The following is a 26,153-nucleotide window of genomic DNA, read 5'->3' as shown; positions in this document are numbered from 1 at the left end:
TTCAATATTTACATGGTAAATAAATTGCTAAGCAAATTAACAAGTAGGAAGAAATAAATCAGATAGTACAGGGAGAATTTTCGACGGATAGATTTAGAAATTCCAATAAGGTGTGTATTAGCACTGCCATTATGGATTGTGTATCCCTGTGTGTATTTATAATGGTATGTATTGTAGGTTCATTCCCAAGGATATGAGGGATTGGAAGCTCCCTCTGTATACTAACATATTCTTGATTTGCAGGGTTGTTTATTTGATTAGTGTTACTAATGAGAATCCATGTTTAATCGTTAAGGTGTTTGAAAGTTCTTGGTTGAATGTTCTATTTTTCTTAAGGAGTTATGTGCTTGATTAATGTAGATATTTTATTTTAAGGTTTGTATGTTGATTGATGATTGAATATTGGTTTGGAGTGATGCTTGAGAGTAGGCATTTAAGCATAAATGTGCCAAGGTCATGAGGAAATAAATTAGGATTTGTGTGAATAAATCTAGAGCTATTGTATTTTCATTTACGGGGTATGGTATTCATAAATTTGGCTTGAACATGATGCCTGGATATAAAGCATGCTTATACTATCAATGAATATGTCTTACTCTTACTTTGCACTTGTAAATTCAATGAATTTTATTGAATTGATGAGAGATTGTTTGATCATGAAAATTTTAGGCAGATCCAAGTCATGGTCAAAGTGTTAGGATAACTCTATGAGTTACTTAGCAAAAACTAGAAGGAAATTCTGGTTGAAAAGGAAGTATTTTTGTGTTTAAGACCAAACTCAAATAATTCGTGAGGTTGTTCCTTCGAGATAATGAAGACAGGGATAAGTTAGCATATGGGAGGCCAAACCTTGAATAATTTGGGAGTTCGGGACTTCAAGGCCTCTGGGGATAAGGTATTCAATGAGTTTAGGTTAAAACTGAAGTGGACAAGTCTCTTTAGGCCAAATGAGTAGTGCACAAAAGTAGTTCAAGGGCCGAATGCAAGCTAGAGCCCAAATTACTTCAAGAGTTTAGGGATTCCAAAAGGATTTCCTTAAATAAATTTGTGTTGTTGCTTAAACCCCGAACACCCAAAATGGTGGGGCCCCATAAGGTGGTTATGTGACACGTTGATAGGGACGAGATTTTGGGGGTGAACCAAAATCCCATCTCCCTAATAAATTGCTCTTGAGGCCAGTGGGTTATGGGCCCATGAAGCCTATCAGAAATGCTTCTCACGGTATCACTTGCCTTATGGGCCAATGAATCATTAATCTTTTCAAGAAGCTGTGGTAGATTCTTGGGAAGCTGAAGGCCCTCGCCAGAACAAACCAGGTGACAATGCATGATGATGTTGTCATCGTTATTCATCCACACATGTGCTTTCTTTTCGGGGTTCTTTGATGTTGTTGCTTCCGCAGATTCTTGCTATCGCTCTTTCTGAACAAAGCCACGCCTGGTCCATCTGTGCTCCAACCACAGTTGAACACAATAAACCCATAGACACTACACTCCAGCGCCGCCAACAATAGCCATTCGACTTCTTCCAGCTACACCCGTCACAATGAGGTATTTTACTTCCAACGCCATGCTATGAAGGATTAAAAATACATAGTTTAGATGGCACCAATCATTTTTGCAGTATATCAGTGGAATATTTATGAGAGCCTGTGAAAAGCCAACCACATCCACAAGCTCTTAGCTTCTTACCCTCCACAAACCCATGCAGGGAATGAAAGATGTGTCGCACCTTCGAAACGAGACCTTGTTCAACATCATGACAACTGCAAACAAAATATCTGACACTGAAAACACTCTAAATGCCTAAATTATGGGGACAACACTTTCCAAAGCTTGTTCTCCACATCATCGGCCGACTTGACAAAAATGCCATGGCTTCAGAAAATCCAAATCGCTGGCAAACATTTCAAACAAAAAAATACACAGACACAAATTCACATAAGACACATCTCCATTATATATAGTCTCGATTACAATTTAAGGCATCTCAGCCTTAATCCCATATTCTCCTACAACTACATTGTATCTCCTTACACTCTCTCACACAAACAGGTTTTTTCTTTGTTTCTTTATGCCCGAACGAATTCTTAATATCTTGTTATACATACGTGCCAGTTTTAACTAAATTTTAACTAAAATTTGTTCACTAACTGAATTCTGTTGACGGTTGGCTTGGTTTTCCATGTGTCTTCTTTCTCTAGTTTTTTTTTCATTAAGGTGCTCGGATTCTCCTGCATCAGACTTCCGAGGTACAAAAATTTATGACCTCCAGGTCATATGCATTTCCTTAGAAATTCTACCCATTGTTTCACTTCTTCAGTGGAACTACCTTCATGTGAGCTTAGACTTTCGGCATCTCTGTGGTTCTCTACTCTCGAACCAATTCAGCACTCCTACTCTAGGTTTGCTGCAATCTTCTCACCTTCACAAAATAAAATAAAAAATTACAAACTTACAAATCTTCAACAAAACTGTACATATTCTTTCTTCGCATGCAAAAACTCCCTTCCGCAGGAAATATTTTCCCGCTCTGATACCACTTGATGGAGACGAGATTTTGGGGGTGAACCAAAATCCCATCTTCCTAATAAATCTCTCTTGAGGCCAGTGGGTTATGGGCCCACAAAACCTATCAGAAACACTTCTCACAGTCTCACTTGCCTTATGGGCCAATGAATCATTAATATTTTTAAGAAGTTGTGGCAGATTCTTGGGAAGCTGAAGGCCCTTGCCAGAACAAACTAGGTGACAATGCATGATGACGTTGTCATCGTTCTTCATCCACACATGAGCTTTCTTTTCAGGGTTCTTTGATGTTGTTGCTTCCGTGGATTCTCGCTGCCGCTTTTTCTAAACAAAGCCACGCCTGGTCCATTCGCGGTTAAACCCAACAAACTCGTAGACACTACACTCCAACGCCACCAACAATAGCCATTCGACTTCTTCCAGCTACACCCGTCACAATGAAGTATTTTACTTCCAATGCCATGCAATGAAGGATTAAAAATAAATAGTTTAGATGGCACCAATCATTTCTATAGTATACCAGTGGAATATTTCTGAGACCTTGTGAAAAGGAAACCACATCCACAAGCTTTTAGCTTCTCACCCGCTGCAAACCCATGCAAGGAATGAAAGATGTGTCGCACCTCCAAAATGAGACCTCGTTCAACATCATGACAACTACAAACAAAATATTTGAAAATGAAAACACTCTAAATGCCTAAATGATGGGGACAACACTTTCCAAAGCTCGTTCTCCACATCATAGGCCGACTTGACAAAAACGCCATGGCTTCAGAAAATCCAAATCGCTGGCAAACAATTCAAACAAAAAAAATATACAGACACAAATTCACATAAGACACATTTCCATTACATACAGTCTCGATTACAATTTGGGGCATCTCAGCCTTAATCCCGTATTCTCCTACAACTACATTGTATCTCCTTACACTCTCTCACACGCACAGGTTTTTTCTCTGTTTCTTTATGCCCGAACAAATTCTTAATATCTTGTTATACATACATGGCAGTTTTAACTGAAATTTGTTCACTAACTGAAATCTGTTCATGGTTGGCCTGTTTGTCCATGTGTCTTCTTTCTCTAGTCTTTTTTTCATTAAGGTGCTCGGATGCTCCTGCATCACATGTGCCATGTGGGTGCAGGGTCACCATATGGGTGTCACGTGGAAGTACATTGTTGATGTGGCAAGGGTTTTACTAGTCAAATTTTAATTGGTCTTAACTTTTGATCTGGGATTTAGATTTAGATAAAATTTATATCACCAGAAAAATCTTGATAAGGAGAACAAGATGGTGGTATTTATTCCAAGTTTTAATGAAGATGATAAAAGAGGAATTTGGTGACCCCATTTCCATTATGAGACTTTGGAGGTTGGGTTAAATAAAAGTAACACCTTCTGGTGCTCAAGAATGGTCTATGGGAGGGTAGATGAGGGTGTTAGAATGTGAATAATGGTTCATCTTATTACATATGGAACCCAACCCAAGCCTAAGAAACCTCTAAATACCAACCATAGTGAACAAATAATAACGTTGGCAAATTAGTTGTAATGGGGAAGATTGGGGCTATGCAAGTTGGTAAATTAGTCGGGCTTAGGATATTGTGTCTAGATACTTAATAAACAATTAAAAAATAAAAAATATTTATAGGAATTTTCATTTCCTGGAATACATAGGTAGATATTGAATGTGTTTTATGAGTGGAATTCTAGATTAATTATGAAAGGAAAATAGTTGTGATTTTGATTACCATTGTTATATTCTTTGCATGGTTATCTTTTATTTGTGAAATTCAAGATGAAGCACGAAAATAAAATAACTATGATTTTTTGTTACCACTGTTATATTTTTTGCATGACTATCCTTACATGGTGGGGGGCTGTGGTGGGAAAAGGGGGCATCCATTTTGGTAGTTTTTGACACATAATTTTCATGCTTAGAGGTTTTATGACACATGGTGTTTCAACACATGAGTTTGTAATTTCGGTTAAGGAGCTACACTTGTATTTTAATTTATGGCTAATGAGTTGGGGGTTTATGGATGACCTAAAATATACATATTGTATTGTAAAACTATAAAAATTGAATATATTGAAAAATACTTCTAATTTTACTGGTTTAAAATTTCATAAGTGAATTTTTTAAGTAATATATATGTGTCATTAGATTGATTTTATTTTTAAAGAACTTATTTACAACAATTAATTGTACAAGATTAAAGACCAACCCTTAATACCATAATAATATATGACATGAACATATCCAAATAAATTTAAACAACAATGGAAAAATACAAAAATGTAACAAGTATGTTATACGAGTGCATTCAAACCAAGATTCATTGTGCTTTCTTCCATTTATGTCATTGTTAATGCTACTCGATAATAACATTATAAGAAACATAATATTGTTGATGACATACATATGTATATTGAATTCACGAGAATTCTGATAATATTCTTGTGTTTGAATAAATATTTTTAATTACGCCGTAAGATGTTCCCCTCTTGGATAAAATTCCCCCCCACTCCATTCTTCTCCATCTGATAATGTATTAGATCATTATAAGATTTTTCATCGTTGGATTATCACATACAATGAAGAATATTGTGTTGGAAGGTTGTTGGAAGGTGGTTATAGGTGTTGGGTGCACCAACACCTAAGAGCCTTTGTGACTACATGGCCTCCATAGCCGACGACATGTGAGTTAATAATGAAAAAAAGTGATGCTGGGGAAGAAGAGGGTAGGGATGCTTCAAGAAATCTATGGAAATTTAATGATGCTTTGAGTTGTAATATGTGCAGTTTTTTGTGAGGAATTTCATGAATTGGGTGCAAGAGGCATGATGTTGATATCTCTCCCATTTATGTGATGATGGATTTGCATTGGATTGACTTTAAATTACCTCAAGGGTTTTCATTTACCAACCGCTGCGAGTGAAGCTTTTGTCGTACAAAAAAGCTAAGGTTTGCTGCAATATCAGAAGCTCCCATGAATTAAATCTATTGGAGACAACAAACTCCTAAACTCGTAAGGAATTAATACCTGGAATATATTAGTAAAAAGGTCCCGAAATATATTTTTAGTGAAAAGGTTTCAAAATGTGCATTTTTTTAATTATATCTATGTGGAAAAATTGCATTTTTTGTTGAGTGTTTAACATTATTATTTTTTAGTGACATTTATTTTGATGTGTATTGAATTATTGATTAACAATACATAAATATATAAAAAATTGTAACTTCAAAATATTGATTTTTTTTAAACTTTGCAAAAAATTTGAAAATTTTATTACAAAAAACAGTGCAAAGAAAAACAAAACACAAAAACTTGAAACATTTTAAACACAAGCATCTTAGGAGGGAAAGAAGAAGTATAAGAAGAAGAAGAAGATGACAACATGAAAAATGGTTCAATAACAAACATTTAAAGAAAAAAGGTGCATACTTAAGACATAAGAAAATTTAAAGTGTCAAAAATATGCCCCCTAAAGAAAATAGATTGATGTTGGATCAACAAAGTTTCAAAATCAACATGAAAATTAGGAACATTAAAAAATTATGTTCATACTTAACACATAAGAAAATTTAAAGTGTCCATACTTATACATAAAACTCTAGATGAAAAGGAAAATAAAACTAAACATTCTAAACATTCTTACATTTTAAAAAAGGGAAATAAAATTATTTTACTCTATCTCCATTATTTTAAATATATTCAAGCCAAAAGAGAAAATATATTTTGTCTTTTGAAACATGAATACTAAGCTAAATTATGACTAGAATTCTCATATTGACTATACAAAAAACACCTAATTAACTCAAATATTAACGAAAATCAAACACATTCTATGAACCCACGGGAAAGAAAACTAAAAACTATAACCCCTGTAAATTCTTATCTATTTGAAAAAAGAAAATACAATTTTTATACTTTATTTGCACTATGAAATTATTATTCTCTCGGAATGAAAAATAAACACCATAAATCCTAAAAATTATTATCTATTGGAAAAAGGGAAACAAAATTACTATACTTTATTTGCACTATGAAATTGTTAGCACTATGAAATTGTTATACTTTATTTAGAGTATATTTATGATGTTTTGTAATGTGTAATATTGTTCTTACCAAAAAAAAAATGGCCATTTTTACATTGAATATGGATTTTCCTTAATTATCAATAAATATATAAACAATTACATCCTTGATTTCAACATTCTAATACAACTGCAAAATAGTCTATTTCAGGTTTTCTTGGGTTAATTTCCACAAGGAAAACAACTTTAGGTGACCATACCAACTTGAACACTTAGAGAGATTAAACACAGAACATAGATAGATAGAGACTAATAAATTATTTTATTACAAAATCCCAACAAAAATGGTAAGTGTTTTTTAATTTGTACGTCACACACCATAGAATTATCAAGAAAATTGTTTACACTTTAGCGGTACGTTCCATTCCAAGTTTGTTTAGTGCCAAGTTTGAATCAGGCTAAAATTTGAAAATATAAATGGCCACTGCACGAAAAATATTTTCATAGGAATTCACTAACAATTGAGATTTATATGGTGATTGAATAAAAAATATTTTTATTTTAAGTGATCGCTTCTCCTCACAATCATTTATTCATTCTTATGTTTTAATAGTACCATGGTAATAGCCTTGAATCAGATATGTTTTGGAGAGCGACAATCTTATGAATCAAGACCATTTTTATCATAATAGATAAAGTTTTGCTTTGTCATTACCTTTTAAAGTTATCCAAAATTCACACCTACTAAGCTTGGAGCTTCATCTTACTTACATGGAAAATTTTAAACATGGAAAATTATCTTGAAGTTTAAAAATATTGGTGAATCTCACTAGTCCTTAATATGAAAACTATAAAAATATTTATTGATGTATTTGTAAAATTATTCAAATTTCTAATGATTTTATATATATTCTCTATGTAATGTTGGTAATTTTTAAGGTAAAATAATTTTATATTATAAAATTTTAGCGAATCATTTCTATAAAAGAATGGAAATTAGCTTATCTTTTTTTTAGAAAAATCATGAAAAATTAGCCCACCTATGAATATTAGCCCCTAAAATTTTCCATGCTTACCTGGTGTTTATTATTTTGATTATGCCATTGACTTAGTCGATAGATTATTTTTTTTTGGATTTAGAGATTGTGCGATTGGTTTCATATATAGTTTCCCTATATTAGTATGGCCCTTTCACAAAAATGACATGCACATATCTAGAAATAGTCCAAGTTCTTTGTACTAGCATATTAAAAAATATTGTTTCCCATATATGTATATCTACAAATTTTCCAAGAATGGATTAGAAGATGGGTGGATGGAGATTAAATCTCACACTTTACCTTGTAACCATCCCAAAAGTACTTATGAGTACTTATGACTTTGATTCTGAATCCATTGGTAATCCTAAACCATAAGAGAATCCATAAACAAAATACTTATCAACGGATCCAGGTTAAGACCTTGCAATTGCAATTATAAGATCCAATTGAAACAACACCAGTTGCATGAAGAAAAACAACAAGTTATCTGCTTTATTAAACTTATAACCAAATCCCTCTCTATCATATCAATCAATGCCAATATAATAAATAAACAACCAAAGTTTAATTATACAAGTCATTCACTTTTTTTTTTAAGATGTTTATTAATTTCCAAATGTTAATCCATGTTTTCACTTTTACTCCGTAATATAATTTAAAAAAAACTAAAAAAATTAGTTTATTTGGAAATATATATGTGTGAGAGAGAAAAAATATTCATTATGATGTGTAATTAAATATCTTTTATTTAAAAATTAAATTAAATTGTTTAAAGACTTTGTTTCCAAAAAAATATGATTTTTTTTTTATAACTTTATATACCAAAATAAATAAATTTGTTTGTATATTAATTACAATTTCTAGTATATTAGTTACTTAAAAAATAATAATTAGTAATCACTCTACATGTTGTAAAGGAAACTCCGTAAGGTGGTAGCATAGGTAAGAGTAGCATTGATGAAAGAAGATGCGACATGTTATGTTATTTAATTGAATATTTAAATTATAAATATGAATTATTTGATTTAAAAGAATTTTTAGATTTGGAGAATTTTTTGGATAAAGAAATTAGTTTTTTGTAGCCTTAGGTTAGTATAGATAGTATACATAGCATATTCACTTAATGACACCACAAACTTACTATATTTTAGAGGTTAAACGTGTGAATTTAGTAGAGTTGAACTTGGGATCACAATGATGTTAGCTAATCACCTAAGTTAAATTCAATTGACAAAATTTTGGAGAGCTTTATCTGCCTTTCTCTCAGCTAGAATTTTGATAAATAGAAGGGATGTTATATCATCTATTAACAAAGGTAATAATCTCTCTATTCAAAATCCAATGCATGCATTCAATTAAGAAGTGCATGGCTTGATCTTTAAGGAACACGATAGTCTCAACACAAAGCCTACCAAAAAATTCTCAATTGCAAAAAATCAGCTCTTCAAAACAGATAATCTATATAGAAAGTTCATTCCTTTAGTTATAAACAAAACAAGCACACCAAGCTAAGACTACTCTAAGGCTACATGATGGAGTGTTCCATCCATCTATTAAACCAAGACAAGGCAAATTCCTTGCATCCACAGATGTGGATGCTCACCAAGAATACTCTTAATAGGAACCTATCGAGGTTGTTTGTTTAAACATTTTGTGACTTGTTAAGAATGACTCCTTCATATTTAACTTGAAACGACTTCACGACATCTTCCTTGCTAACCCTATGGTGAATACCAACACCTATTGAGCTCTCTTTCTCATGTTGTCTCTATATCGAGGATGTTCTAGGACTATGTAAAAGTCCATATCATAAATACCAGTTGAAGGATCAGACATGCTAAATGGGAAAAATAGACAATTAATTACAACTAAACCCTAGAAAATAACTTAAAATAATCTAATTATCACAAATGGAATTAAAATTAAACTAAAAAAATACAATCAAGAATAACAACCGTGAACTAGTATTGTTTCATAACAACAAAATAACTTGAGATCATGTCAATATCACAATAGAGTTAAATTTCCCAGATTATGTTAGTATCACCATTCAAAAATACGTTGAACTCATTTGATTGGCAAATCAATGTGCCCCTAAATTCCAAAACCAAAACAACCTGTTCACTCAAGTTACTTTTGAGTAACTCATATTCCTTCACTTTCAGCCCACTATCCAAAAATTGAAGACCCTTATCTCCCCAAATAGTAACATAGCATGTGATATTTTCATTTCACCTGATTCTAATGGACGTCACAACACACCTTGTTGTGGAAAAATGATAAAAACAAGAGAAAAAACAAATAATGTTTCAAAAACGTTCCTCCATATGAAAAGTTTAAAAAAGGAGTCGACTAAACTTTTCAATTTTCCAAATTCATCTGAATCCTCTTGTCCAACCAAGGAATATCTTTGTGAGATATGAAACCTACCCATGGAAATAACTGTAGTGTTTCCACTAGAGTTTTCCCACTAAGTTGTTCCAACACCTGCCGAGAATCATCAAACAATAAATCTCATAAACTTTTAAGTTTAAAAACATGTATAAATCAATGTGAACATGATTTTATTCAAAGGAAATGAAAAAAATAATTCCCCTTCCACGAGTCTATTGTTCACACGTAGATAAAAACATAATTCTATGTAATGATTGATTTTTTGGGGATCAATTATGGGGAGAATTGTAGGAAAAAATCCAATTAAAGTACTCTATTTAAAGGGATGAAATGTATTCTTTTTAAGGGGATGGAATTGATGTGGGATGAATTAAAGTTCATATTTATTGAAGGGAGGTATCTCAATTTTTTATAATGTTAAAGCATGGACCTTTAACATTATGTGAAAGTTATATTTAAATAATCTCAAAATAGTGAGAAATAATTTGACAATTTTGAGTACTAACATTGATCCATCATAATCTCAGATATATTTAACATTGAAAGAAGTGCACGCCTCACCACTTAATAGATCAGAGGTTCAAATGGATATTTGCTAGTCTGTGTGGTCAACCTATTTTTATAAACATTTTCTCTTACTGATACAATATTGAAAAGAGGAACAAAGATCTTCACCCAACAAGGTTGTAGGGCACCTAGTCACTCTAAAATCTTGCAACAAATCGTTACCAAAGTCATAAATGGTTGAAGATTCCCTATTCAAAAGAAGAAGATAAGGTGTAGAGATCTAAAAAAATTGAGGGATTGAAAATGATGTTGAAGCTGGAAACATAACTGCAGAAAGAAAACTCAAGAAGTGAGAGGAGCAAATCAACAAAAATGTTGAACAAATACTGCTCCAACCGTGGAAGTGCCATGTCTACAATGTCAAATTCAAGGAAAAAAGAGAATTGCGTAACCAAAATAGTAGGTACAAAAATGACCAAGGATGTGGACGAAGTGAACTTCCTTATCACAAGTCATGGAAATGTCCAATTGACCTAAGAACCAACAAGAGACAAGAAGCAATAAAAACTCAATAAAAGTAAATATCACATATTAACCATGAAAGCATATAATTTCGGACTTTATGTTGGGCTTAAATTAGAAGGGTAATTATACTATATCCGATGTGATTAAGAGCATGTTCTAAAAATTCTTTATTATAAATATTGTAATAAACATGTAGATGCACCAAACATTGATAGCCTTTTCTTCAAATAATTTGGCCAACTTCTATATAGTTTTTATTACCTTTATAGTTTATTACCTTCCGCAACCTGACAAATGCGATACTTGTCCATATGTCTTTGTAAAGTATTCAAGCTGCATTGCATATTGTTGTGCACATATATACACTTTCTATTTTATAGTATATACTTACACATATATTAGTCCACAAATATATTTTGTAATATGCACTTATACAGGATATCAGTGAGACTGTGCTAAAAGAACTGGGATATAAAGTGATTGCAATAATTTGACCGATGATATTAAACCAAATATCCTAAAGGCACTCTCTCAGACTGGTATTAAGGTCTTTGTCATGACTAAGAGTGAAGACATTGCTAATTTGTCGGCTACCCATTCATTTGTACACAAATGGATGAAGAATAATTTTGTTTACTTCTATCCTGTAGCCAGGATCAATATAATCCTAGCAGGGAATGAAATTTTATCAGACTACAACAACCAGACCTTGTACTAGCTAGTTCCCGCTATAATGAGAATCAAGAAAGATCTACTTAGATATAAGCTACATCATATCAAGGTAGGAACCCCTTTGGATATAGATGTGATCAAAACTTCGTTTCCTCCATCATCTGATTCTTTTTGGGATGATGTTGTAGAAATTTCCGTGAAACCAATGCTTGAGGTTATGACTAGAATGAGATCCTACTTGTTTATCAATGTGTATCCTTACTTTTATTGGTGTTATGATCTTATGAATATTTATTTGGAATATGCCAATTTTTGGGATCATGACAAAAACTACAGTGACCCTAATGGCCTTATGTATACCAATTTGTTGGACTAGAAACTTGATGCAATTGTAGCTATGATGAGAAAACTGGGTTATGAGGAAATTAGGTTAATCATAGCTGAAACTAGATGGACCAATATCAATGACCTTACTCATTGGGGTGCCAACATATTTAATGAAACCAATTATAACTGAAGGCTTATAAGGAGAATGCTTGCAGATCCTCCCCTAGGAATACCTTGTAAGCCCAATCAATTCATCCCCACTTACATTTTTTCATTGTTTAATGAGGATCAAAATCTTGGACCACGAACTAAGAGACATTGTGGCTTATCGTATCTAAATGGAGCAAGGGTTTTTATGAGATTGATCTCACCAGGGAGCTCCAAGATTCAGAATATAAGCCTCTTCGTCCTCCACCTCCACCCTACATTGGCCAACTATGGTGCATTGTAGATGCTAATGCAAATGTTTTTGCCTCTCCGTCTACTATTAATTATGCCTGCAGTAAGAGAAACAACACCTGCACTACCATCCAGCCAGGGAAGCCTTGTTATCAACCTAACACGGTTATTGATCATGCATCCTATGCTTCAACAATTATTGGAAGCAATTCAAGAATTTAGGGGGCACTTGTTAATTTAATGGAGCTGCAACATTAGTCACACAAGACCCTATAAGAAAATTTATTTTACTTGCAATTATATCAATGTCTAGTTTTCTTTTGCTTGTTTAATTTTTAAGTTATTTTAGTATGAAATTTCCCGTCCTTAGCTCTGAATCTTAATTAATTCTCTTAATTGTTTTTGTTGTCTTTGTTTTTAGCTTGAATATGTTAGATGATCCAAAAATACAATTTTATCATAGGTTATAAAATTAGAATAAAATAATTATTAATTTAAGATATTAAATTAATAATTATTATTCTAGAATGTTTAAGTATTTAATGGAGACTTTTAGAATTAGCATATTGCTGTAACTAGATATGACTCTCCAAATGTGTCATATCTTAGGCTTTATTTTAGGAGATTTGTTAGCTAGTTGGTTTTTATAGCATTTATTGTAAATGGACACTTGTTATTTAATAAGTGATCCATAATTAGAGGTAGTTAGGACATGGAGCTTATAAATAGCTCATTGCAAGAGTGTTTGAGTTGTTCGGGTGTAAACTCTTGCAAAATCATATTATGTAATTGTTTTTTCTGATTAATAAAATTATGTGTCTGAGGACACTTCTGCCATTATTGTGGTATCAGAGCTCCAGTAATGCTGCAGTGGATATGAAGAGGAGATTCCAGCTCTACAAGTTTGTGGAAGACTCCCTTGAATTGATCAGCAAATGATTGGTATGAATTTGTCCAGTTTTATGTTCAAATGAAAAAAAAAAATTATTTTAATGATTTTAGATTTTTTTAAATCTGAAAATCAATGTAAAAATTTCTGCTACACAAGTATTTATTCCTCACTGGTTTCTTAAGTTTGCTGTTTGAACACAATCTGCCACGCGAGGAATTGTGAATTGTGGGGTATTTTTTGTGTTTTTTCCATCATAAATCTTAATATTTTTATTGCTGGATCGAGCAAAGTTGAAACCTCCGTTGGCGTCACTGGATAGATTGTGTGGATCGCCTGTGTAATGATCTCAGGCAATCTCAAAATCAGAGTTTTCATCTAGCAGTTGGAACCATAGTACATTGGCATCATCAGCTCCAAGTATTCTTGGGTCATAAAAATCTGCTGGCAACGCTGATTCAATAACTGTTGTGTCCCTTTGCGAATTCTAAAACTTTGCAGCTTTTTCTAGAACACTTCCCAATTCAGCGATGGTTGTTGGCGAACTCGTCTCGGCACTATGATCGGGCAGAAAAATTGTGTTGTTGGCATCCAACATAAAAAGGAGAAAACGTTTTCATGCACAGTCAAGCTCACAAATTGACAGGCGAAGCGGTTTTTTATATTCTATGGTCAAAATCGTCAGATTGACAAAGGAATTTTGGCAGAATGTCCCTGGAACCCGCGACGAACAGAATCTTTTGAAACTGGAAGTGAAATCTTTAGATGTTTTATCTGCTTTGACAAGGTAAACTTCAGCATTATTTGCAAAATTTTCCAGAACGTTTCAAATTATTCGGTACATAAAAGCAAAAGCAACAAATTCCTGCGGTTTGTACATGAAATCACTGGAGATGTGGTCCATTACATTTTAACAAAAAGAATAAAAAAACCAGAAGTGTGATCGATGTTCATAGATCGGAAGCTGATCGGCGTTCTTCGGTGTTGTGGCCTTTTAGGCGTGCTGAATTTTTATCTTCATGCAATATGCGGTGTTTGGCTGAAGCAACGGATCTCTAAGTTGTTGTCTTGATTTTTTTTTACCTTCCCCTGTTCAAGCTTTATTTGCGCTTCTCAATGATAGTTTATTTGATGTATCAACATAAAATAGCCGATTTTGTCATGAGTGGTATGGTGTTAAACAAAAGAAAGTTTAAAGTTAAATTGTAAAGTGAAGAAGCAGAGCGATAAGGTTTTTTAATATTGTATTTTGGAGAGATATGGAGTTTTTTAATTTATTGTTTGAGGAGTAATAAGGGGATTTGTAAATTTTTGGATTTTAATTGTAATATTTGTGGAGCAATAAGGTGATTGTAATTTTTTGGAGCAATAAGGAGCTTTTTTTTTGTAATTTTTTGAAGGAGATAAGTGTAACTCAAAGTAATTTTACTTTGAGGGGGGGTAACTTTTTTTTACCAGATTGTGCAAAAGCACCATTGTAAAAGTCAAATTTTGAAAGTTGCCTTGTAAAAATTTGAGATATTGACTAGAGCCAAGTGCAAAGCTCAGTCAATTTTCTCCTGTTTTGACGACTATTCAAGGGTCAAGGCCAAGCCCCGATAGATCGTGTTTTTTGCGTCGTGTGTTGCTATTGTGTTGCGCATCTTGAGTTTTTTGGAGCTTGATTCGTGGTGTGAAGTCTTAACGCTACAATGTCTAAGTTGATTAATTTGTTTTCTGATTCCGACAAACTTGAAGGCACCAAATATTATAAAACATGGCATTGTCTAATCGAAAGCACACTCATTTACAATGAATTATGGCAGGGAATATGTGATGGAGATGTTAAGCCGAATAAACCCACAGATGCAGCTGCACTAGCAAAATGGGAAGTCAAGAATGCTAAAGCCTTAGCTCTTATTAAATCTTCTGTGAATGATGAAATGTATGTCCATATAAAAAATGCTACAGATGCATGGTCTGCTTTGAAAACTTTTAAAGACCTCTTTGATACTCAGCCTGAATCAAATAAGGTTGATCTACAGTTAAAATTGTTGCAACAAAAATTATTAGAAGGCGGTGATATTCTTGAATATATCTCAGGACTTAAGAATATTAGGCAGGAAATTATTAATGCTGGTTTTCCCGCAATTGATGATAGCTTTATGGTCACAATTGTAATTGCTGGACTTCCTTCTTCCTACACACATTCTTTAGAGACTCTACAAGTAACTGGGAAATTAGAGAAACTAAAGTTTGATGAGCTTTGTGAAATGTTGAGTCAACATGATAAAACTTTTGGGAAGAAGAAGAAAGATGGTGAAGATTTTTTTCTTATAGAGGCCAGCAGTAGTAAATCATCAGGAGACAGTTCTCGAGGCAGAGGCAGATGGAATCAGAATCAAGCAACACATAATCGAGGTCGAAGCCGAAGCAGAGGAAACAATTTTAACAGAGGAGGAAGAAATATTTTTCAAGGTAGAGGAAACAACCAAGGAAGAGGCAATTTTCAAGGACAAGGATATAATAATCAAGGTAGAGGAAAATCTCAAAATAGAAGTCAAAGCAGAGGCAGAGGACAATCTTCAGGAAGAGGAAGAGACTTAAGTCAAATTGTGTGTCGAATATGTAACAAAGTTGGCCATTATGCTGAAGATTGTCGAACTTCACTTAATAAAATTCCCAAGTTTCAGCAGCATTCAACGCAATTTGCAAATGATCAAGATGATGATAACTCAGAATATGTTTTTACTTCCTCACCAGCATCACAACTTTCATTCCATCTTAGAAGTGACTATGAAGATGCCTGGATCTTGGATTCCGGGGCAACTCAGCACATGACTTTTCGACGTGATTTTTTCTAGAATTTTCAAGATTGCCAACTTAATTCCATTTTTCTTGCTGATGATACAAAATATACTCCTTATGGAAAAGGAGTAGTAAAAGTTTTTCTCCCTGGAATTGGAGAAAAAATGATTTCCAATGTATGGTATGTACCCAGTTTTAAGAAAAAATTGCTCTCTTTAGTCACGATTCGACAAGCAGGACATCAGGTGATTATGGAAGATGGTTTAGTGAAGATTAATTCAGTGAAATAGAACTTGAAAACAGTCATGACAGGTTATGAAGATGGAAAACTGTTACGGATGAAAGGGACAGTTATTCCAAGGCATTCTGATTTTGCAGGGGCAGTGACTACAGGTATTTCACCTATAAGACTATGGCATGTAAGATATGGACATTTGAATTTTGAGAGTATTTCTCAATTACAGAAACAAGGAATGGTTAAAGGACTTCCCACTTTCAAAAGGGAAAATGCAAAATGTGAAGCTTGCATTTATGGCAAACAAAATTGAGAAAGTTTTCCAACAAGTTCATGGCGTGCAAACAGGCGGCTACAACTAGTTCACAGTGATGTTTGTGGACCACTACAAACTTCCTTTGGTGGATGCAAATATTTCCTACTATTCATCGATGATTTCAGCAGAATGACTTGGGTTTACTTTTTGAAGAACAAGTCAGAAGCATTTGATAAGTTTAAAATTTTTTTCCAACTTGTTGAAAATGAAGTCAAAGAAAAGATAGGTACTCTCAGGACAGATAATGGGGGAGAATTCACTTCAAATGAATTCAAAACTTATTGCAGTGAAAATGGTATAAGACGACATCTTACTAATGTTTACACTCCACAGCAAAATGGAGTAGTCGAAAGAATGAATCACACATTGTTAGGCATGGCGAGATCCATGTTAACTTTCAAAAGGTTAAGTCCAACATATTGGGCGGAAGCAATACATACAACTGTCTACTTAAGAAACAGATCTCCAACTGCTTCTTTAGACGGAATCACACCTTATGAAGCTTGGTTTGGTTTCAAACCTCGAGTTAAACATCTTAGAGTTTTTGGGTCAGTGTGTTATGCCTTAGTTCTGAAAGAAAAACGAACTAAGCTTGACTCAAGAAGTTTAAAATGCACAATGATTGGCTATTCTGATGAGAAGAAAGGGTATCGTCTTTTGACCAAGGGAAAATTCATTGTGAGCAGGGATGTCATTTTTGATGAAACAAAAAGTAAGAGTGCTGAAGAAATTGAAAATCTTCTTCACAAGTTAGAAACTAAAGGAAGTAAAAGAAACGGAAAAATGCAAATTCAACCAACTTCACCAAATTGGTATGAACTTGATTTTCCTTCCTCTGAAGATGAGTCATCCAGTCCATCTACATCAACAACATCATCTGGGTCTTCTAGCAGTTCATCCGCATCTCCAAGCAGCAGCAGTTCTTCTGATAGTGATTCTCCACATTCTTCACCTGAACGACGAACATCAGTTTATATTAATCCTCTTTACAATGATGGAGACTTTACAGAAGCACAAACAAGTGAGCACCAACTACCAAAATGGGCAGTTCAACTTTTGAAAGATGTAAAGCCTGATGAGCAGAATAAAACAGGCACCAGAAGGGCACATAGAAGTGAAGGAAATTTTGCCTTGATAGCAAATGATTTTACTGAACCTTCCACATACAAAGAAGCAGTAAAACATAAAGAATGGCAACAGGCTATGGTTGAAGAATATCGAGCAGTAATTGATAACAAAACTTGGAAACTTGTTGGTTGTCCAGCAAATGTTAAACCCATAGGATGCAAATGGGTTTACAGAATTAAGTATAATCAAAGGGGAGAACTTGAAAAGTATAAAGCACGACTTGTCGCAAAAGGTTTTGCGCAGCAGGAAGGCATTGATTATGAGGAAAATTTTGCTCCTACAGCTAAATGGAACACCATCCGATTAACACTTTCATTGGCTGCTCAGAAAGGATGGAAAGTTCATCAAATGGATGTGAAAAGTGCTTTTCTCAACAGAGACTTACAGGAGGAAGTATATATGACCCAACCGCTAGGTTTTGAAATTGAAGGACAAGAACATAAAGTCTGCAAATTGATTAAGGCTTTATATGGATTAAAACAAGCTCCCCGAGCTTGGTATGCAAAGATGGATGACTACCTTAAGAAAGTTGGTTTTCAACGAAGTGAATCTGATGATACTTTGTATGTGCGACAACAGGGAAAATATCTGGTAATTCTTGTTATGTATGTAGATGATTTGATCATTACTGGCAACCATGATGATCATATTGCACAGGTGAAAAAGGAGTTACATGCAGGTTTTAAGATGACAGATTTGGGATTACTTCACTACTATCTTGGAGTTGAAGTCTTCCAACGTCCACATCATATTTTCATTTCTCAAAGTAAGTATGCAGCAGAGGTTCTTCAGCGATTTGGCATGCAGGATTGCAAGCCCGTTCTCACCCCCATGGAGAAAAACTTGAAACTTTCAAAATTTGAAGGGGGGGAAAAGGTGGACAGTACAACTTACAGACAGTTGATTGGCAGCTTGATTTATTTGACAAATACTCGTCTTGATCTATCTTATGCAGTCAGTATTCTTTCACGTTTTATGCAGGAACCACGAGACAGCCAATAGAATGTAGCCAAAAGAGTTCTTCGATATATCCAAGGAACAAAAAAATTTGGTCTTCTTTACACAAAGACTAAAAATTTTGTACTTGGTGGATATTCTGATGCCGACTTTGCTGGGAGTATTGATGATCGAGCATCAACATCAGGTTATTTAATGAACATGGGGTCAGCAGTAGTATCTTGGAGTTGTAAGAAACAAGCTACAGTGGCCACTTCTTCAGCAGAAGCAGAATACATTTCAGCATGGGAAGCAGCATGTGAAATTGTTTGGTTGCGCAAAATTTTGCAGGACTTGGGCATTTCTCAGGCAGAAGCTACATCATTATTCATTGACAACCAGTCAGCCATCAAACTTGCCAAGAACCCAGTTTTTCATTCAAAGACAAAGCATGTGGACACCAAGTATCATCATATCAGATCTCTCATTGCCAAAGATGTCCTCAAGCCAGTTTATTGTCCTTCCAAAGATCAGATCTCCGACATTTTCACGAAACCGCTTGGCAGAATAAAATTTACTAAGTTCAGGGATGAACTTGGTATCTGTTGTAATGTATCTTTGGATCATAGAGGGGAATGTTAGATGATCCAAAAATACAATTTTATCATAGGTTATAAAATTAGAATAAAATAATTATTAATTTAAGATATTAAATTAATAATTATTATTCTAGAATGTTTAATTATTTAATGGAGACTTTTAGAATTAGCATATTGTTGTAACTAGATATGACTCTCCAAATGTGTCGTATCTTAGGCTCTATTTTAGGAGATTTGTTAGCTAGTTGGTTTTTGTAGCATTTATTGTAAATGGACACTTGTTATTTAATAAGTGATCCATAATTAGAGGTAGTTAGGACATGGAGCTTATAAATAGCTCATTGCAAGAGTGTTTGAGTTGTTTGGGTGTAAACTCTTGCAAAATCATATTATGTAATTTTTTTTTTCTGATTAATAAAATTATGTGTCTGAGGACACTTCCGCCATTAGAATATTTTTGGGTTAGGTATGATTTCCTTTATCTTGAAACTACTATACTATTTAGGTTAGGTACATTTTCTTTCACCTTGAATATGAATTCTTGTTTGAGCTAGGTTTGAGGTATATTTTCATTTTGCTTGCATCGACTTTGTATAGTAGGATAATTATGTTTTTTATAGACAAACTAATCTTATTTTTAGGTCTAATGTTTTCTTTTTTTATAATTTTTTGGGATGAATCTACTGAACATCTTATATTTGATGTGGCTTTGGCATGAATCTCCTTTGCTTTTTAGCCTTGGTAGTTTTGTTTAAGATGAATCTGCCTCACTTCTAAAGCTTGATGTTTTTACCTTTTACTTCATTCCCTTCATAATTTTGGCATGTGTTTCTTTATAGAAAGAATAGGCTTCACTTTTAAATCTTCATCTGCATGTTCTCTACATAAATATGCCTCGCTACATAGGTTTGATATACTTGTTTTTCAGTTTGAATTGATTTCATTTTTTGGGCTGGACTTTTTTTGATTTGACACATATCAGAGTTATTTTACGAATATGGGTCTATTATCTGCTGACACATGATGCTTTTCTGACTAATGGATCTCTTTAGCTTTGTGGTTAGTTGCCTTGGTGTGTGTTCAATGGTACGCAATATGGGTATCACATATTTTAGGAGTGTGCTCTCTTGTGTTAATTATTGAGAAAAACAATTCTCTCCTCCCCATGATTAACTCTCCATCATTTTTAGGTTGTTTTTACCACTTTATATTGGTTGTTGGTGTTGTTACAAACATAAATTTGAACTGTAAACTTGTCCAAAATGTAATGGCCAGTATTTTGTTTGTGTTGAAGCTTGAATATCAGTAATTTTAAGATGGGTTGTGTTATCACTTATAAATGTCCTCTTGGCTGTAGGAGAGGAGTCTCTAAGGTAACCTTTGCAATCCAACTTATAGATTGAAGGCTAGCCCCTTCAATCTTCAGAGGGCTCTCTCTAATCTCTAATTATTGAATCAACAACTTATTGTACTTTTACACAGTCGCTAGATCTTCCGCTGTGCTGTGTAGATGTAGGGTTTGGTTAGGCCCGAGGAAGATAGTCCATTGGGAAATGGAGTCAAGAATCTAGGGTTTATGTCAATTTACTAAGATAAATTGTTGTTTGATTGGGATTGATAAAATCAAGGTAGATATCACATCCTAGAGATTTTTCATCATTATAGTTAGAGGGAGAATATAGAAGAGTGATCCATTTCAATAGGGAATATAAAATGAATCCTAGAGTAGATTTAGAGGATAGAGATGGGAATACGTGAATATCTTAACTCATAGCATCAAACCATAGATTAATTCTGAATCAATTAATCTTATTCAAATACTTAGAAGACCATACATTTAAATGAGATTGCAAAGAAGGAAATATTATAACATATAGAGAATACATACTAAGACTTACTATCACATCAATATTTATATCACTAGTCAAATTCTACCGATCTTGACAAAGTGTAAATGAATAAATATTTCAACACACAGACAATGACTATTGTTCTTTCAAAAACCAACCTTTTTTTTCCGTATTTCTCATGTAATATATATGAAAATATAATAGAGATAAGCTCCTAAAATTTTGGTAGAAATAATTACAAGATATGTACATAATCTGAAAGATTAATTAGCAAAAATATTCATAATCCTATCATCTTAGCTACTCAGATCTCTATCTGACACATATCATTGGTCAAAACAAATTTGTAGAACTATTGTGCATATCTCCTGCTAGTATTATGGAACAAGGATGATGCCACTATTGCATTTTAGGATCTGGGGATGTTGACTTGTTAGTAAGCTTGATATTTTTAACTGAAACTCGTCTTCCCTCCTTGTAGGAAACTGGTGCATGAACTTGTAAATTATACCAAAACTATGTAACTACCTTTGTAACTGCTTGCCCCTTTCAAGGCTTTATTTCCTCATTTTGACTCGTACTCCCTTAGCTAAAAAAACCTATGATATATTACCACGACATATTTAAAAAAAATTACTGTAAAAAAATATTAAACTGAATAGGTCAAAATGTTGAGACACCATTAGGGTGTGTATTTATTTTCCCCATGAAGTAAAATCATCATTGATTAATGACTTCTATTGCCAAAGCAAGTACATCTAGCTTGTTCAGACTGATTGTCACCATTTTAGTAGGTTTATGTGTGATTTCGGTAGCCTCTAGGTTTTTTCCCTTATTTTTGTCAACATGCTTTGTTTTCCTTTATCTTTTTCTACTTTTTGAAGTTTGCATAGTCTCCTCCTCTGCATCAATAATCATTGTTTCTTTCAACCTAGGCTTCATTTTAGCCTTGAAATTTAGTCTCATCACGTTAGTAGGGCAAGTGTGAGGTATTTTTCCATAAACCCTAGGTTTTATCTCAGCTTCTTCATCATTTGTTTCTATCTCCTCTATTCCTTTTTTGCTTTGTGTTTTTCTCTGTTTTGCTTCCTCTTCTTCTACCATCAGTTTCTGTTGGCTTCTAGTCCTCCTTTCATAAACCTTAACCTCTGGATTTTTCACAGGGGTTTGATCATGTTTATCAACAGGGATGTGACTAGATTCACCGTTGGTTTCCTAAGCTAGGGTTTGGGAAGAAACTATGGTTTGGCCTTTCCTTGATCTTCTTGGTGCAGGTAGTCTTCTAAAATTAGGATTTCTCTATCTCAATTACCACAAATTATCCACCTGCTTATTTAAATCATGAGTGTATAATATTTTAATTAGGCCGTGATGAAAAATAACACAGGGTTGTCACTTAGGTCTTGCTATTGCTTTGGTGAACATCTTTAGCAAACTTTGGTGAAGGAAATATGGTAGATTCATCTTGCTAAAACCTACCAAATGACAAAGAAACCTCATATGATACAAGTAGGCTTTAGAATACCCACCTTCACAGGTGAAGAAGAGTTGTATAGTTCTAAGGGCGATAGGCCATTCAGGTTTCAACATATTTTGGAGGACCCCTACGTTCCCATATTGATTATGACAACCCTCCTTCAAGAAAAAATTCAAGTCTACATTCTGCAACCTCTATTTTTAAAATTACCTGTCGCCCTTAGTTAGAAAACTTGTTTCTTCAGCAATGGATTCCTCTGTGATAGGGAACTACAGGGTCCTAATTATTGCAGTGCTACCATCGAAGGAATATATGAAATCATGGAACCAATACAAGGGGAGCTGAGGTACTTGAGCAATCGTCTTTGGAAATGTTTTGAGTAGGGATTACTATGGTTTTTAATGTTGCGATTCTTTCACCTCATGGTTATTTTGGGAAATAAAATGTTTTAGGAATGCTAGACAAGACACCAATGGACATTTAAACATTGCAATGTTCATTCCATGATATCCTCTCTTTTTTATTTCATTGTATTTGAATGTTTCCTTTGATTTTGTTTTTTCTTTTAACTATGAGATTGAAAATAATTGGTATCATGTCCATTTAAACAACATCCAAAGCTTGAAGATGAGATTAGTAATACACGATATTAATTGAAATCCTTTTTGTTGTTTTGTGTTAAGAAAATTTCATGACTATTAGAAAAGTTTACTGTCATATTGTTATTTGAGCACAAGTTGTCTATATATTTGACCAAGTTCATGCGTTAGAAAATGAAATTTTGTTGTGAATAAAATGACAAGGATTAGACATCACACCTCAGATTATTTGTTTTCACAAATTATCCACATCTTGAGTTTTTTAACATGTAAGTTGGCATGATTGTGCTTAAGCTTTCTCTGGAGGTTAAATACTAGGTTATTAAGGTGTTCTTTCTTTCTTTCTTTTTTTTTCCCGGACATTTTATTTGTTTTGTTTCTATAGGTCATCTGGCCACATAGTGGCCACTATCACCAAAGTGAAGAAAACTTGTTCGAGTTTCTTACTTTTATGGGGAAAAATGGCATTGACATTATTGATGTTGAGGTATATATAAATATTTTATAGTATACTTTAGTTTATATTCCAGTATTCATTGTATTTCATGTCTTATACTCTGCATTGTATCTTCTTTTGTTTTCAGTAGAGGAACTAATCAATATTGATGGTAAAAAGAAACAATTGAAGAAAGATGAGAACAATAACACTGGAGCGACAAATGTAAAAAGGGAGAGAGAAGAAAACCCATCTAGTGATACTCTTAAAGCCAATATCTCGCATAAGACACACACATAGAGACTGATGGTTACATCTTCAGAGTTGGTGAATTCACTTGCAATGCCTTGGCAACACAGTGATAATGTTTTGAAGTGATGAAACAATATTTCATGTGTAAATTGTAGTCCAAATAATTAATATCAAGTTGGAAACTCATATTGTAATACTTGACATTTTATATAATATAATTTGTGGTTGAAATTATTTATAGTTGCACTTGATATTATTTAGTATTGTAATTAACATATGTAACTTTGTGTTTTCATATTAGATGAACATGCACATTTTATGCCATTTTTTTTTTAAATTAGTCGCAAAATCAAACTAATTAATTTATGTTGATTAATAGTGAATACATAAAATCACTCTAAAACTACCAAATTAGTAGCTTATATTGATTAATGATGAACACAAATAAAATGAATACATGAATAAATTGGTCATTTATAATGATTATTAATGAAAGTAAATGAAATGAATATAAACAATTATGTCAGTCGTTTATATAATGAATATGAAACTACCAGAAAATGATAAATGACTACTGCAAATGATAAATTTGTGATTAGAAATGACGACTAAATTTTGCATCTATACGACTATTAGTAGCTAATTTATAGTATCTTATAACACGACTAAAATTTATTCATATGTCTTTGGTCATTATTTGACTTAAACGATTACTAGAATTTGCATATATATGACTATTAGTAGCTAATTTATAGTATCTTATAACAAGACTAACATTTTGGTCATATTGCTGCAGTCATTAATTGATTTTCTCAGGAGATCATGTAGTAATATATTTTGTTGTATATTTGATCATTAAATGTGGAAATTATCGACTAAATCAATGACTAAATTAATAACCAAATTTATGACTAAATATACTACTAAATGATAAAATTGAAACAACAAATTAATGACTAAGCTAGAAATGACTAAAAGTTGGTCGCGTTATAAGACACTTTAAATTAGCTACTATTGGTCACCGACTGAAAAACGGTCGTTTATATGCAAATTTAAGTCATTTTTGTAGTAACTAATTAGCCATTTTGTACTAGTGACACCACTGATGACCAATAGCCCCAATAGTGGAACATTACAGTCAAGAACACCTACTCCTCCAAATAAGTATACTCACTTTATGCTATGGAGAAGCCAAGAGTCTTCACAATACTCCCAAGCTCTCTAAGCATAATCCTGGCCAAAATCTTGGCTCCCAAAAGCCCTTTACATGAGTTATGAGGTTATATTTATAAAAAATGGGGGTGAGTCTTCAACTCCCCTTTGTGACCTTTGGACTAGCCTCATGATTCTTCAACTTCTTTACAAAACAATACATTACATTACATGATGACTCTTCATGTTCCAATATTGACACCTAGAATTTCACTTATAACCTAATTACAAATAATATTACATTTTACACTTATACCCATATAAGAAAAAATAGGGTAGAGACAACTTGACAACCTAACAAGACACAACACTATGGTGCTAGATTTTGGGAGAAGTCTAGTTGAACAACATCCACTTGCTGCTTCTTGGTCACATATTGGTGCCAAGCTTGATACTGTGTGAAGATGTCCCCACACTACGTAACGATGTCTAGTTGGAAGTGGACTTTGGCCTCCATCGCATCTGGGTACACTGTCTTGGAACCTATGTCAGGTTTGTTCTGAAGCATGATAAACATTATTCTAACATTGACAGGTCCATTGATGAACTTATACATGTTATGTCTGTTCAACTCTAAGTCTTCCCTACTGGCATTCTGTCTCAGCTGCTCCGAGTACTCTTCGTCCTCCTGTCGGACTTGGTTCTTGGATTTGGCTTTGGTGAGGGAACTGAGTGATGGGATTTGGTGTCTTCTCACCAAGACATCTAAAGCACTAAGGAACTGTACATACGAGGCCTGAATGGTACCAATGAACAGGGAAAATTTTAAGGATGGAGATTTATCTTAAAGTTTAGAAAACTTGGCAAATCTTACTAGTCCCTAACATGAAAACTATGAAATGTTTAGTGATATGTTTGTGAAAATCTTAAAATTTCTAATGATTTTATATAGTCTTTGTAAAACTTTGGTGATTTTTATGGTAAAATAATTTTATGATATAAAATTTGGGCGAACCATTTTTAGGAAAAATTGAAATTAGCAAATATTTTTTTGGAAAAAACAT

At 33.5% G+C, this 26,153-nt stretch overlaps 2 pseudogenes; one reads left to right on the top strand and one right to left on the bottom strand.

The window, feature by feature from the left end:
* Positions 1 to 9,251: 9,251 nt before the first annotated feature.
* The window catches only part of LOC149213618 (large ribosomal subunit protein uL5z-like), a 29,579-nt pseudogene continuing 12,677 nt past the window's right edge, over positions 9,252 to 26,153 (bottom strand).
* On the top strand, positions 11,108 to 25,825 carry LOC149213619 (putative glucan endo-1,3-beta-glucosidase A6; annotated as a pseudogene).

The sequence above is a fragment of the Pinus tabuliformis genome, chromosome 1_1 (assembly GCF_031772625.1).
Source record: "Pinus tabuliformis cultivar Carrire ecotype Pingquan chromosome 1_1, CPIR1, whole genome shotgun sequence".
NCBI classification, from domain to species: Eukaryota; Viridiplantae; Streptophyta; class Pinopsida; order Pinales; family Pinaceae; genus Pinus; species Pinus tabuliformis.
This window is presented reverse-complemented; position numbering and strand designations above follow the sequence as displayed.